This window comes from Garra rufa, chromosome 2 (assembly GCF_049309525.1).
Source record: "Garra rufa chromosome 2, GarRuf1.0, whole genome shotgun sequence".
NCBI lineage: Eukaryota > Metazoa > Chordata > Actinopteri > Cypriniformes > Cyprinidae > Garra > Garra rufa.
The window spans coordinates 53,403,629-53,416,713 of record NC_133362.1 but is presented as its reverse complement, the minus strand read 5'-3'; the positions used below and the strand labels follow the sequence as shown (position 1 = coordinate 53,416,713).

Below are 13,085 nucleotides of genomic sequence, written 5' to 3'. Positions count from 1 at the left end.
TTGATGTTATTATTACTTATTATTTTGTAGTTGTTGTATTAATATTATTTATTCTGATTAAGCATAATATTATTCTTTGTTTAATTGATATTACTTATTCTGATTAGGAGTTTTGTATGTTACATTCATTCAAGACACTTATAAATCTGTTATTTTTAATGAAAAAAAGATAGTATTTAGAATAAAATAGTCATTAATATGCTGAAAATTATAATTTACAATCATGCCAACAGAACAGTAATGAATATTAAATGAATACAATTATACTAACTATTAAATAAGTTTTCAAACAACAATAAATGAAAAGGGAAATAAAATGAAAATAAAAGTAAAAAACAAAAAGCAATAATTTCCCAGTTTGTTTTTATTTTACAATTATTCCAACAATACAGTAATGAATATTAAATAAATAAAATGAAATATTAAATAAGTTTTCAAACAACAATAAATGAAAAGGGAAATAAAATGAAAATAAAAGTAAAAAACAAAAAGCAATAACTTTCCAGTTTGTTTTTATTTTACAATTATTCCAACAATACAGTAATGAATATTAAATAAATAAAATGAAATATTAAATAAGTTTAAACAACAATAAATGAAAAGGGAAATAAAATGAAAATAAAAGTAAAAAACAAAAAACAATAACTTTCCAGTTTGTTTTGATTTTGCAATTGTGCCAACAGAATGGTAATCAATATTAAATAAATAAAATAAAATATTAATTAAGTATTCAAAGAACAATAAATGAAAAGGGAAATAAAAGTAAAAAACAAAAAGCAATAATTTCCCAGTTTGTTTTTATTTTACAATTATTCCAACAATACAGTTATGAATATTAAATAAATAAAATTAAATATTGAATAAGTTTTTAAACAACAATAAATGAAAAGGGAAATAAAATGAAAATAAATGTAAAAAACAAAAAACAATAACTTTCCAGTTTGTTTTTATTTTACAATTATCCCAACAATACAGTAATGAATATTAAATAAATAAAATGAAATATTAAATACGTTTTCAAACAAAAATAAATGAAAAGGGAAATAAAATGAAAATAAAAGTAAAAAACAAAAAAACAATAATTTTCCAGTTTGTTTTTATTGTGCAATTGTGCCAACAGAATGGTAATCAATATTAAATAAATAAAATAAAATATTAAATAAGTATTCAAAGAACAATAAATGAAAAGGGAAATAAAAGTAAAAAACAAAAAGCAATAATTTCCCAGTTTGTTTTTAATTTTACAAATATTCCAACAATCCAGTAATGAATATTAAATAAATAAAATGAAATATTAAATAAGTATTCAAACAAGTATTTTTGACCTCTGACACGCCCCCTGAGGATGTGTCATTCTTTCGTACACCTTCGGCTCGGTTCGGCAATTTGATTGACACCTGACTAGAACGCTGACTCCTCCGCCTAGCGGCAATACGCGAAAACGTGCCGTCGACATTCTCTTCTACTCTGATTGGTCAAATGTCGAAAATGTTAAGAAAATGTTAAGAATAGCGCTTTATGATTGGCTGGAAATGTTGAAGCGCTTCGACGCGATTGGCCCAAATGTTATAGTGCTTCGACGTGATTGGCTGCACAGTTCAACATTGCTCGACATTTCCAAAATAATGTCGGACTATCCTTCGGCAGCTGGCGTTCAGGTCGCAGTCTCCCCTGGAGGCGTGGGTTCGAATCCCACTTCTGACAGACTTAAGTTTCTGCTACGGACAACAGCTACGGTCTTCAGCCGCAAGGCTGTAACTTTGCCAACTTTGCCTTGTGTCAGGGCATTAACTTTGCCAAAGCACCACATTTCAGTCGACGTCAGAATTAGTATAAAGTGGCAGTAACGCCGACGGGCGTTCCGTTAAACTTGAGAATTACTCCGTTTTATCGTTTGTGCGACGTCACTCCTTCCCCGATACCAAGTTGCAGGCACTTTTAAAGAATGCCTTGAAAGACTATGTCAAGTCATAATAGAATCGAGTCAATATTTCCTTAAGATGAAGGCAACATTGCTTTAAGGTTCACGAAAGCTTGCCTTCCCATTAATAGGGAATTTCATTTCCAATGCCAGCATGATATTACTCTTAAGAAAACCTCACAAGAACACCGCCACATGTTACATGAATACGACAGGGATGGTATTCCTGCATTCATTCAGCATTAGCCCAGCGTGAACACTGAATTTCGATTATATTGCATGTCAAAGGGTGGCCTAGGACTGAATGCAATGTCGCTGGATGGGATTTAGGGAATTTACCTGGAAACTCACAGTTTCTCCTGCAATGTCGTGTCGTCCACCCTTCAGATGAGCTGTGGCCTTTTTCCCTCAGGCGAAGGAGATAAGCAGGCGGACGGGAACAGAGAAGCCCGCTCTGTCGTGTAAGCGCTCTCAGCTATCAAAAGGCACCACGCTGCCCCGTGTGAGGCTCGAACTCACGACCTTCAGATTATGAGACTGACGCGCTGCCTAACTGCGCCAACGAGGCCGGCGGAATGACCGGTCTGAAATGCGAAGCGCTAGCGTGTCGGTGCCTGCCTGCAGGGCGTAGATCCAAAAGCTGCGTTCAGGTCGCAGTCTCCTCTGGAGGTGTGGGTGCGAATCCCACTTTTCCGATAGAACTGTCCTTTGTCCTTTGGCTTCGGATAACAGCTACAGTCTTCAGCGCTTGGCAGAACATGTGGAGCTATGTTTGAATCGAATCAACATTTCGTTAGGGATTCAGACCACAAGCTGGGTGTAGCCGCAACGGGTCAGCTCCCACCACGCAAGCGTGTCAGGATGGCCGAGCGGTCTAAGGCGCTGCGTTCAGGTCGCAGTCTCCCCTGGAGGCGTGGGTTAGAATCCCACTTCTGACAGACTTAAGTTTCGGCTACAGACAACAGCTACGGTCTTCAGCCGCAAGGCTGTAACTTTGCCAACTTTGCCTTGTGTCAGGGCATTAACTTTGCCAAAGCACCACATTTCAGTCGACGTCAGAATTAGTATAAAGTGGCAGTAACGCCGACGGGCGTTCCGTTAAACTTGAGAATTACTCCCTTTTATCGTTTGTGCGACGTCACTCCTTCCCCGATACCAAGTTGCAGGCACTTTTAAAGAATGCCTTGAAAGACTATGTCAAGTCGTAATAGAATCGAGTCAATATTTCCTTAAGATGAAGGCAACATTGCTTTAAGGTTCACGAAAGCTTGCCTTCCCATTAATAGGGAATTTCATTTCCAATGCCAGCATGATATTACCCTTAAGAAAACCTCACAAGAACACCGCCACATGTTACATGAATACGACAGGGATGGTATTCCTGCATTCATTCAGCATTAGCCCAGCGTGAACACTGAATTTCGATTATATTGCATGTCAAAGGGTGGCCTAGGACTGAATGCAATGTCGCTGGATGTTATTTAGGGAATTTACCTGGAAACTCACAGTTTCTCCCGCAATGTCGTGTCGTCCACCCTTCAGATGAGCTGTGGCCTTTTTCCCTCAGGCGAAGGAGACAAGCAGGCGGACGGGAACAGAGAAGCCCGCTCTGTTGTGTAAGCGCTCTCAGCTATCAAAAGGCACCACGCTGCCCCGTGTGAGGCTCGAACTCACGACCTTCAGATTATGAGACTGACGCGCTGCCTAACTGCACCAACGAGGCCGGCGGGATGACAGGTCTGAAATGCGAAGCGCTAGCGTGTCGGTGCCTGCCTGCAGGGCGTAGATCCAAAAGCTGCGTTCAGGTCGCAGTCTCCTCTGGAGGTGTGGGTTCGAATCCCACTTTTCCGACAGAACTGTCCTTTGTCCTTTGGCTTCGGATAACAGCTACAGTCTTCAGCGCTTGGCAGAACATGTGGAGCTATATTTGAATCGAATCAACATTTCGTTAGGGATTCAGACCACAAGCTGGGTGTAGCCGCAACGGGTCAGCTCCCACCACGCAAGCGTGTCAGGATGGCCGAGCGGTCTAAGGCGCTGCGTTCAGGTCGCAGTCTCCCCTGGAGGCGTGGGTTCGAATCCCACTTCTGACAGACTTAAGTTTCTGCTACGGACAACAGCTACGGTCTTCAGCCGCAAGGCTGTAACTTTGCCAACTTTGCCTTGTGTCAGGGCATTAACTTTGCCAAAGCACCACATTTCAGTCGACGTCAGAATTAGTATAAAGTGGCAGTAACGCCGACGGGCGTTCCGTTAAACTTGAGAATTACTCCGTTTTATCGTTTGTGCGACGTCACTCCTTCCCCGATACCAAGTTGCAGGCACTTTTAAAGAATGCCTTGAAAGACTATGTCAAGTCGTAATAGAATCGAGTCAATATTTCCTTAAGATGAAGGCAACATTGCTTTAAGGTTCACGAAAGCTTGCCTTCCCATTAATAGGGAAATTCATTTCCAATGCCAGCATGATATTACCCTTAAGAAAACCTCACAAGAACACCGCCACATGTTACATGAATACGACAGGGATGGTATTCCTGCATTCATTCAGCATTAGCCCAGCGTGAACACTGAATTTCGATTATATTGCATGTCAAAGGGTGGCCTAGGACTGAATGCAATGTCGCTGGATGGGATTTAGGGAATTTACCTGGAAACTCACAGTTTCTCCCGCAATGTCGTGTCGTCCACCCTTCAGATGAGCTGTGGCCTTTTTCCCTCAGGCGAAGGAGACAAGCAGGCGGACGGGAACAGAGAAGCCCGCTCTGTCGTGTAAGCGCTCTCAGCTATCAAAAGGCACCACGCTGCCCCGTGTGAGGCACGACCTTCAGATTATGAGACTGACGCGCTGCCTAACTGCGCCAACGAGGCCGGCGGGATGACCGGTCTGAAATGCGAAGCGCTAGCGTGTCGGTGCCTGCCTGCAGGGCGTAGATCCAAAAGCTGCGTTCAGGTCACAGTCTCCTCTGGAGGTGTGGGTGCGAATCCCACTTTTCCGACAGAACTGTCCTTTGTCCTTTGGCTTCGGATAACAGCTACAGTCTTCAGCGCTTGGCAGAACATGTGGAGCTATATTTGAATCGAATCAACATTTCGTTAGGGATTCAGACCACAAGCTGGGTGTAGCCGCAACGGGTCAGCTCCCACCACGCAAGCGTGTCAGGATGGCCGAGCGGTCTAAGGCGCTGCGTTCAGGTCGCAGTCTCCCCTGGAGGCGTGGGTTCGAATCCCACTTCTGACAGACTTAAGTTTCGGCTACGGACAACAGCTACGGTCTTCAGCCGCAAGGCTGTAACTTTGCCTTGTGTCAGGGCATTAACTTTGCCAAAGCACCACATTTCAGTCGACGTCAGAATTAGTATAAAGTGGCAGTAACGCCGACGGGCGTTCCGTTAAACTTGAGAATTACTCCGTTTTATCGTTTGTGCGACGTCACTCCTTCCCCGATACCAAGTTGCAGGCACTTTTAAAGAATGCCTTGAAAGACTATGTCAAGTCGTAATAGAATCGAGTCAATATTTCCTTAAGATGAAGGCAACATTGCTTTAAGGTTCACGAAAGCTTGCCTTCCCATTAATAGGGAATTTCATTTCCAATGCCAGCATGATATTACCCTTAAGAAAACCTCACAAGAACACCGCCACATGTTACATGAATACGACAGGGATGGTATTCCTGCATTCATTCAGCATTAGCCCAGCGTGAACACTGAATTTCGATTATATTGCATGTCAAAGGGTGGCCTAGGACTGAATGCAATGTCGCTGGATGGGATTTAGGGAATTTACCTGGAAACTCACAGTTTCTCCCGCAATGTCGTGTCGTCCACCCTTCAGATGAGCTGTGGCCTTTTTCCCTCAGGCGAAGGAGACAAGCAGGCGGACGGGAACAGAGAAGCCCGCTCTGTCGTGTAAGCGCTCTCAGCTATCAAAAGGCACCACGCTGCCCCGTGTGAGGCTCGAACTCACGACCTTCAGATTATGAGACTGACGCGCTGCCTAACTGCACCAACGAGGCCGGCGGGATGACAGGTCTGAAATGCGAAGCGCTAGCGTGTCGGTGCCTGCCTGCAGGGCGTAGATCCAAAAGCTGCGTTCAGGTCGCAGTCTCCTCTGGAGGTGTGGGTTCGAATCCCACTTTTCCGACAGAACTGTCCTTTGTCCTTTGGCTTCGGATAACAGCTACAGTCTTCAGCGCTTGGCAGAACATGTGGAGCTATATTTGAATCGAATCAACATTTCGTTAGGGATTCAGACCACAAGCTGGGTGTAGCCGCAACGGGTCAGCTCCCACCACGCAAGCGTGTCAGGATGGCCGAGCGGTCTAAGGCGCTGCGTTCAGGTCGCAGTCTCCCCTGGAGGCGTGGGTTCGAATCCCACTTCTGACAGACTTAAGTTTCGGCTACGGACAACAGCTGCGGTCTTCAGCCGCAAGGCTGTAACTTTGCCAACTTTGCCTTGTGTCAGGGCATTAACTTTGCCAAAGTACCACATTTCAGTCGACGTCAGAATTAGTATAAAGTGGCAGTAACGCCGACGGGCGTTCCGTTAAACTTGAGAATTACTCCGTTTTATCGTTTGAGCGACATCACTCCTTCCCCGATACCAAGTTGCAGGCACTTTTAAAGAATGCCTTGAAAGACTATGTCAAGTCGTAATAGAATCGAGTCAATATTTCCTTAAGATGAAGGCAACATTGCTTTAAGGTTCACGAAAGCTTGCCTTCCCATTAATAGGGAATTTCATTTCCAATGCCAGCATGATATTACCCTTAAGAAAACCTCACAAGAACACCGCCACATGTTACATGAATACGACAGGGATGGTATTCCTGCATTCATTCAGCATTAGCCCAGCGTGAACACTGAATTTCGATTATATTGCATGTCAAAGGGTGGCCTAGGACTGAATGCAATGTCGCTGGATGGTATTTAGGGAATTTACCTGGAAACTCACAGTTTCTCCCGCAATGTCGTGTCGTCCACCCTTCAGATGAGCTGTGGCCTTTTTCCCTCAGGCGAAGGAGACAAGCAGGCGGACGGGAACAGAGAAGCCCGCTCTGTCGTGTAAGCGCTCTCAGCTTTCAAAAGGCACCACGCTGCCCCGTGTGAGGCACGACCTTCAGATTATGAGACTGACGCACTGCCTAACTGCGCCAACGAGGCCGGCGGGATGACCGGTCTGAAATGCGAAGCGCTAGCGTGTCGGTGCCTGCCTGCAGGGCGTAGATCCAAAAGCTGCGTTCAGGTCGCAGTCTCCTCTGGAGGTGTGGGTGCGAATCCCACTTTTCCGACAGAACTGTCCTTTGTCGTTTGGCTTCGGATAACAGCTACAGTCTTCAGCGCTTGGCAGAACATGTGGAGCTATGTTTGAATCGAATCAACATTTCGTTAGGGATTCAGACCACAAGCTGGGTGTAGCCGCAACGGGTCAGCTCCCACCACGCAAGCGTGTCAGGATGGCCGAGCGGTCTAAGGCGCTGCGTTCAGGTCGCAGTCTCCCCTGGAGGCGTGGGTTCGAATCCCACTTCTGACAGACTTAAGTTTCGGCTACGGTCTTCAGCCGCAAGGCTGTAACTTTGCCAACTTTGCCTTGTGTCAGGGCATTAACTTTGCCAAAGCACCACATTTCAGTCGACGTCAGAATTAGTATAAAGTGGCAGTAACGCCGACGGGCGTTCCGTTATACTTGAGAATTACTCCGTTTTATCGTTTGTGCGACATCACTCCTTCCCCGATACCAAGTTGCAGGCACTTTTAAAGAATGCCTTGAAAGACTATGTCAAGTCGTAATAGAATCGAGTCAATATTTCCTTAAGATGAAGGCAACATTGCTTTAAGGTTCACGAAAGCTTGCCTTCCCATTAATAGGGAATTTCATTTCCAATGCCAGCATGATATTACCCTTAAGAAAACCTCACAAGAACACCGCCACATGTTACATGAATACGACAGGGATGGTATTCCTGCATTCATTCAGCATTAGCCCAGCGTGAACACTGAATTTCGATTATATTGCATGTCAAAGGGTGGCCTAGGACTGAATGCAATGTCGCTGGATGGTATTTAGGGAATTTACCTGGAAACTCACAGTTTCTCCCGCAATGTCGTGTCGTCCACCCTTCAGATGAGCTGTGGCCTTTTTCCCTCAGGCGAAGGAGACAAGCAGGCGGACGGGAACAGAGAAGCCCGCTCTGTCGTGTAAGCGCTCTCAGCTTTCAAAAGGCACCACGCTGCCCCGTGTGAGGCACGACCTTCAGATTATGAGACTGACGCGCTGCCTAACTGCGCCAACGAGGCCGGCGGGATGACCGGTCTGAAATGCGAAGCGCTAGCGTGTCGGTGCCTGCCTGCAGGGCGTAGATCCAAAAGCTGCGTTCAGGTCGCAGTCTCCTCTGGAGGTGTGGGTGCGAATCCCACTTTTCCGACAGAACTGTCCTTTGTCGTTTGGCTTCGGATAACAGCTACAGTCTTCAGCGCTTGGCAGAACATGTGGAGCTATGTTTGAATCGAATCAACATTTCGTTAGGGATTCAGACCACAAGCTGGGTGTAGCCGCAACGGGTCAGGATGGCCGAGCGGTCTAAGGCGCTGCGTTCAGGTCGCAGTCTCCCCTGGAGGCGTGGGTTCGAATCCCACTTCTGACAGACTTAAGTTTCGGCTACAGACAACAGCTACGGTCTTCAGCCGCAAGGCTGTAACTTTGCCAACTTTGCCTTGTGTCAGGGCATTAACTTTGCCAAAGCACCACATTTCAGTCGACGTCAGAATTAGTATAAAGTGGCAGTAACGCCGACGGGCGTTCCGTTAAACTTGAGAATTACTCCGTTTTATCGTTTGTGCGACGTCACTCCTTCCCCGATACCAAGTTGCAGGCACTTTTAAAGAATGCCTTGAAAGACTATGTCAAGTCGTAATAGAATCGAGTCAATATTTCCTTAAGATGAAGGCAACATTGCTTTAAGGTTCACGAAAGCTTGCCTTCCCATTAATAGGGAATTTCATTTCCAATGCCAGCATGATATTACCCTTAAGAAAACCTCACAAGAACACCGCCACATGTTACATGAATACGACAGGGATGGTATTCCTGCATTCATTCAGCATTAGCCCAGCGTGAACACTGAATTTCGATTATATTGCATGTCAAAGGGTGGCCTAGGACTGAATGCAATGTCGCTGGATGGGATTTAGGGAATTTACCTGGAAACTCACAGTTTCTCCCGCAATGTCGTGTCGTCCACCCTTCAGATGAGCTGTGGCCTTTTTCCCTCAGGCGAAGGAGACAAGCAGGCGGACGGGAACAGAGAAGCCCGCTCTGTCGTGTAAGCGCTCTCAGCTATCAAAAGGCACCACGCTGCCCCGTGTGAGGCTCGAACTCACGACCTTCAGATTATGAGACTGACGCGCTGCCTAACTGCACCAACGAGGCCGGCGGGATGACCGGTCTGAAATGCGAAGCGCTAGCGTGTCGGTGCCTGCCTGCAGGGCGTAGATCCAAAAGCTGCGTTCAGGTCGCAGTCTCCTCTGGAGGTGTGGGTTCGAATCCCACTTTTCCGACAGAACTGTCCTTTGTCCTTTGGCTTCGGATAACAGCTACAGTCTTCAGCGCTTGGCAGAACATGTGGAGCTATATTTGAATCGAATCAACATTTCGTTAGGGATTCAGACCACAAGCTGGGTGTAGCCGCAACGGGTCAGCTCCCACCACGCAAGCGTGTCAGGATGGCCGAGCGGTCTAAGGCGCTGCGTTCAGGTCGCAGTCTCCCCTGGAGGCGTGGGTTCGAATCCCACTTCTGACAGACTTAAGTTTCGGCTACGGACAACAGCTACGGTCTTCAGCCGCAAGGCTGTAACTTTGCCAACTTTGCCTTGTGTCAGGGCATTAACTTTGCCAAAGCACCACATTTCAGTCGACGTCAGAATTAGTATAAAGTGGCAGTAACGCCGACGGGCGTTCCGTTAAACTTGAGAATTACTCCGTTTTATCGTTTGTGCGACATCACTCCTTCCCTGATACCAAGTTGCAGGCACTTTTAAAGAATGCCTTGAAAGACTATGTCAAGTCGTAATAGAATCGAGTCAATATTTCCTTAAGATGAAGGCAACATTGCTTTAAGGTTCACGAAAGCTTGCCTTCCCATTAATAGGGAATTTCATTTCCAATGCCAGCATGATATTACCCTTAAGAAAACCTCACAAGAACACCGCCACATGTTACATGAATACGACAGGGATGGTATTCCTGCATTCATTCAGCATTAGCCCAGCGTGAACACTGAATTTCGATTATATTGCATGTCAAAGGGTGGCCTAGGACTGAATGCAATGTCGCTGGATGGTATTTAGGGAATTTACCTGGAAACTCACAGTTTCTCCCGCAATGTCGTGTCGTCCACCCTTCAGATGAGCTGTGGCCTTTTTCCCTCAGGCGAAGGAGACAAGCAGGCGGACGGGAACAGAGAAGCCCGCTCTGTCGTGTAAGCGCTCTCAGCTTTCAAAAGGCACCACGCTGCCCCGTGTGAGGCACGACCTTCAGATTATGAGACTGACGCGCTGCCTAACTGCGCCAACGAGGCCGGCGGGGTGACCGGTCTGAAATGCGAAGCGCTAGCGTGTCGGTGCCTGCCTGCAGGGCGTAGATCCAAAAGCTGCGTTCAGGTCGCAGTCTCCTCTGGAGGTGTGGGTTCGAATCCCACTTTTCCGACAGAACTGTCCTTTGTCCTTTGGCTTCGGATAACAGCTACAGTCTTCAGCGCTTGGCAGAACATGTGGAGCTATATTTGAATCGAATCAACATTTCGTTAGGGATTCAGACCACAAGCTGGGTGTAGCCGCAACGGGTCAGCTCCCACCACGCAAGCGTGTCAGGATGGCCGAGCGGTCTAAGGCGCTGCGTTCAGGTCGCAGTCTCCCCTGGAGGCGTGGGTTCGAATCCCACTTCTGACAGACTTAAGTTTCGGCTACGGACAACAGCTACGGTCTTCAGCCGCAAGGCTGTAACTTTGCCAACTTTGCCTTGTGTCAGGGCATTAACTTTGCCAAAGCACCACATTTCAGTCGACGTCAGAATTAGTATAAAGTGGCAGTAACGCCGACGGGCGTTCCGTTAAACTTGAGAATTACTCCGTTTTATCGTTTGTGCGACGTCACTCCTTCCCCGATACCAAGTTGCAGGCACTTTTAAAGAATGCCTTGAAAGACTATGTCAAGTCGTAATAGAATCGAGTCAATATTTCCTTAAGATGAAGGCAACATTGCTTTAAGGTTCACGAAAGCTTGCCTTCCCATAAATAGGGAAATTCATTTCCAATGCCAGCATGATATTACCCTTAAGAAAACCTCACAAGAACACCGCCACATGTTACATGAATACGACAGGGATGGTATTCCTGCATTCATTCAGCATTAGCCCAGCGTGAACACTGAATTTCGATTATATTGCATGTCAAAGGGTGGCCTAGGACTGAATGCAATGTCGCTGGATGGGATTTAGGGAATTTACCTGGAAACTCACAGTTTCTCCCGCAATGTCGTGTCGTCCACCCTTCAGATGAGCTGTGGCCTTTTTCCCTCAGGCGAAGGAGACAAGCAGGCGGACGGGAACAGAGAAGCCCGCTCTGTCGTGTAAGCGCTCTCAGCTATCAAAAGGCACCACGCTGCCCCGTGTGAGGCTCGAACTCACGACCTTCAGATTATGAGACTGACGCGCTGCCTAACTGCGCCAACGAGGCCGGCGGGATGACCGGTCTGAAATGCGAAGCGCTAGCGTGTCGGTGCCTGCCTGCAGGGCGTAGATCCAAAAGCTGCGTTCAGGTCGCAGTCTCCTCTGGAGGTGTGGGTTCGAATCCCACTTTTCCGACAGAACTGTCCTTTGTCCTTTGGCTTCGGATAACAGCTACAGTCTTCAGCGCTTGGCAGAACATGTGGAGCTATATTTGAATCGAATCAACATTTCGTTAGGGATTCAGACCACAAGCTGGGTGTAGCCGCAACGGGTCAGCTCCCACCACGCAAGCGTGTCAGGATGGCCGAGCGGTCTAAGGCGCTGCGTTCAAGCTGGGGAACAATAGTCCGTCAAAGACGGGGAAGAAGGGAAGAAAAGGGGGAAGGAAGAAAAGGAGAAAGGGAAGAAGAAAGAGAAAAAATGATGAAAAGAAAGGGTGAAATGTGACGTTTAAACATAATACTTCATTAGAATGCGCGCTACGATACATTTTCCGGTTTCTTTGTGCGTGAAAATCGCGCATTTATATTACACTGTTTCCTATTGCAGGCGCTCACCAAGACCGGGGTTCGAATCCAGCTAAAGGCAACTTTTTGTATTGTTATTGTTATATTGTTAATTTAATTAAATAAATGCAATTTTTAAGGTTAATAAAGTGTACATATGTACAATTCTTTCATGAAAAATAAAGAATACCAATGGAACTGTGGTATTGTTGATGTTGTTGTTATTATTACTTATTTTGTATTTGTTGTATTAATACTGTTTATTCTGATTAAGCATATTATTATTATTATTCTTTGTTTAATTGATATTACTTATTCTGATTAGGAGTTTTGTATGTTACATTCATTCAAGACATTTACAAATCTGTTATTTGTAATGAAAAAAGATTATTAGTGATAATTAGAATAAAATAGTCATTAATATGCTGAAATATTTTGATTTACAATACAGTAATGAATATTAAATAAATACAATTATATTAACTATTAAATAAGTTTTCAAAGAATAATAAATGAAAAGGGAAATAAAATGAAAATAAAAGTAAAAATCAAAACGCAATCATTTCCCAGTTTGTTTTTATTTTGCAATTATTCCAACAATACAGTAATGAATATTACATAAATAAAATTAAATATTAAATAAGTATTCAAACAACAATAAATTAAAAGGGAAATAAAATGAAAATAAAAGTTAAAATCAAAAAGCAATAATTTCCCAGTTTGTTTTTATTTTACAATTATTCCAACAATACAGTAATGAATATTACATAAGTAAAATTAAATATTGAATACGTTTTTAACAGGAGAAACAGGAGAAAAGCAATCATTTCCAAGTTTGTTTTTATTTTGCAATTATTCCAACAATACAGTAATGAATATTACAGTTTTTTTCAATTGCTAACAAGTGTAGCTAACTGTATTTTCAGTTTTACAT

At 44.9% G+C, this 13,085-nt stretch overlaps 13 non-coding genes across 13 annotated transcripts; 8 read left to right on the top strand and 5 right to left on the bottom strand.

Moving 5' to 3' along the window:
• Positions 1 to 2,415: 2,415 nt before the first annotated feature.
• trnam-cau (transfer RNA methionine (anticodon CAU)) lies at positions 2,416 to 2,489 on the bottom strand. Its single transcript has one exon. It is a non-coding gene; the product is annotated as a tRNA-Met (tRNA).
• A 287-nt stretch (positions 2,490 to 2,776) lies between these two features.
• Positions 2,777 to 2,859, top strand: trnal-cag (transfer RNA leucine (anticodon CAG)). The gene has a single exon. It is a non-coding gene; the product is annotated as a tRNA-Leu (tRNA).
• A 711-nt stretch (positions 2,860 to 3,570) lies between these two features.
• On the bottom strand, positions 3,571 to 3,644 carry trnam-cau (transfer RNA methionine (anticodon CAU)). The gene has a single exon. It is a non-coding gene; the product is annotated as a tRNA-Met (tRNA).
• Positions 3,645 to 3,931: 287 nt separating this feature from the next.
• trnal-cag (transfer RNA leucine (anticodon CAG)) lies at positions 3,932 to 4,014 on the top strand. The gene has a single exon. It is a non-coding gene; the product is annotated as a tRNA-Leu (tRNA).
• Positions 4,015 to 5,078: 1,064 nt separating this feature from the next.
• On the top strand, positions 5,079 to 5,161 carry trnal-cag (transfer RNA leucine (anticodon CAG)). The gene has a single exon. It is a non-coding gene; the product is annotated as a tRNA-Leu (tRNA).
• A 702-nt stretch (positions 5,162 to 5,863) lies between these two features.
• trnam-cau (transfer RNA methionine (anticodon CAU)) lies at positions 5,864 to 5,937 on the bottom strand. The gene has a single exon. It is a non-coding gene; the product is annotated as a tRNA-Met (tRNA).
• A 287-nt stretch (positions 5,938 to 6,224) lies between these two features.
• trnal-cag (transfer RNA leucine (anticodon CAG)) lies at positions 6,225 to 6,307 on the top strand. Its single transcript has one exon. It is a non-coding gene; the product is annotated as a tRNA-Leu (tRNA).
• Positions 6,308 to 7,371: 1,064 nt separating this feature from the next.
• Positions 7,372 to 7,454, top strand: trnal-cag (transfer RNA leucine (anticodon CAG)). Its single transcript has one exon. It is a non-coding gene; the product is annotated as a tRNA-Leu (tRNA).
• Positions 7,455 to 8,482: 1,028 nt separating this feature from the next.
• On the top strand, positions 8,483 to 8,565 carry trnal-cag (transfer RNA leucine (anticodon CAG)). The gene has a single exon. It is a non-coding gene; the product is annotated as a tRNA-Leu (tRNA).
• Positions 8,566 to 9,276: 711 nt separating this feature from the next.
• trnam-cau (transfer RNA methionine (anticodon CAU)) lies at positions 9,277 to 9,350 on the bottom strand. The gene has a single exon. It is a non-coding gene; the product is annotated as a tRNA-Met (tRNA).
• A 287-nt stretch (positions 9,351 to 9,637) lies between these two features.
• trnal-cag (transfer RNA leucine (anticodon CAG)) lies at positions 9,638 to 9,720 on the top strand. The gene has a single exon. It is a non-coding gene; the product is annotated as a tRNA-Leu (tRNA).
• A 1,064-nt stretch (positions 9,721 to 10,784) lies between these two features.
• On the top strand, positions 10,785 to 10,867 carry trnal-cag (transfer RNA leucine (anticodon CAG)). The gene has a single exon. It is a non-coding gene; the product is annotated as a tRNA-Leu (tRNA).
• A 711-nt stretch (positions 10,868 to 11,578) lies between these two features.
• Positions 11,579 to 11,652, bottom strand: trnam-cau (transfer RNA methionine (anticodon CAU)). Its single transcript has one exon. It is a non-coding gene; the product is annotated as a tRNA-Met (tRNA).
• Positions 11,653 to 13,085: the final 1,433 nt, after the last annotated feature.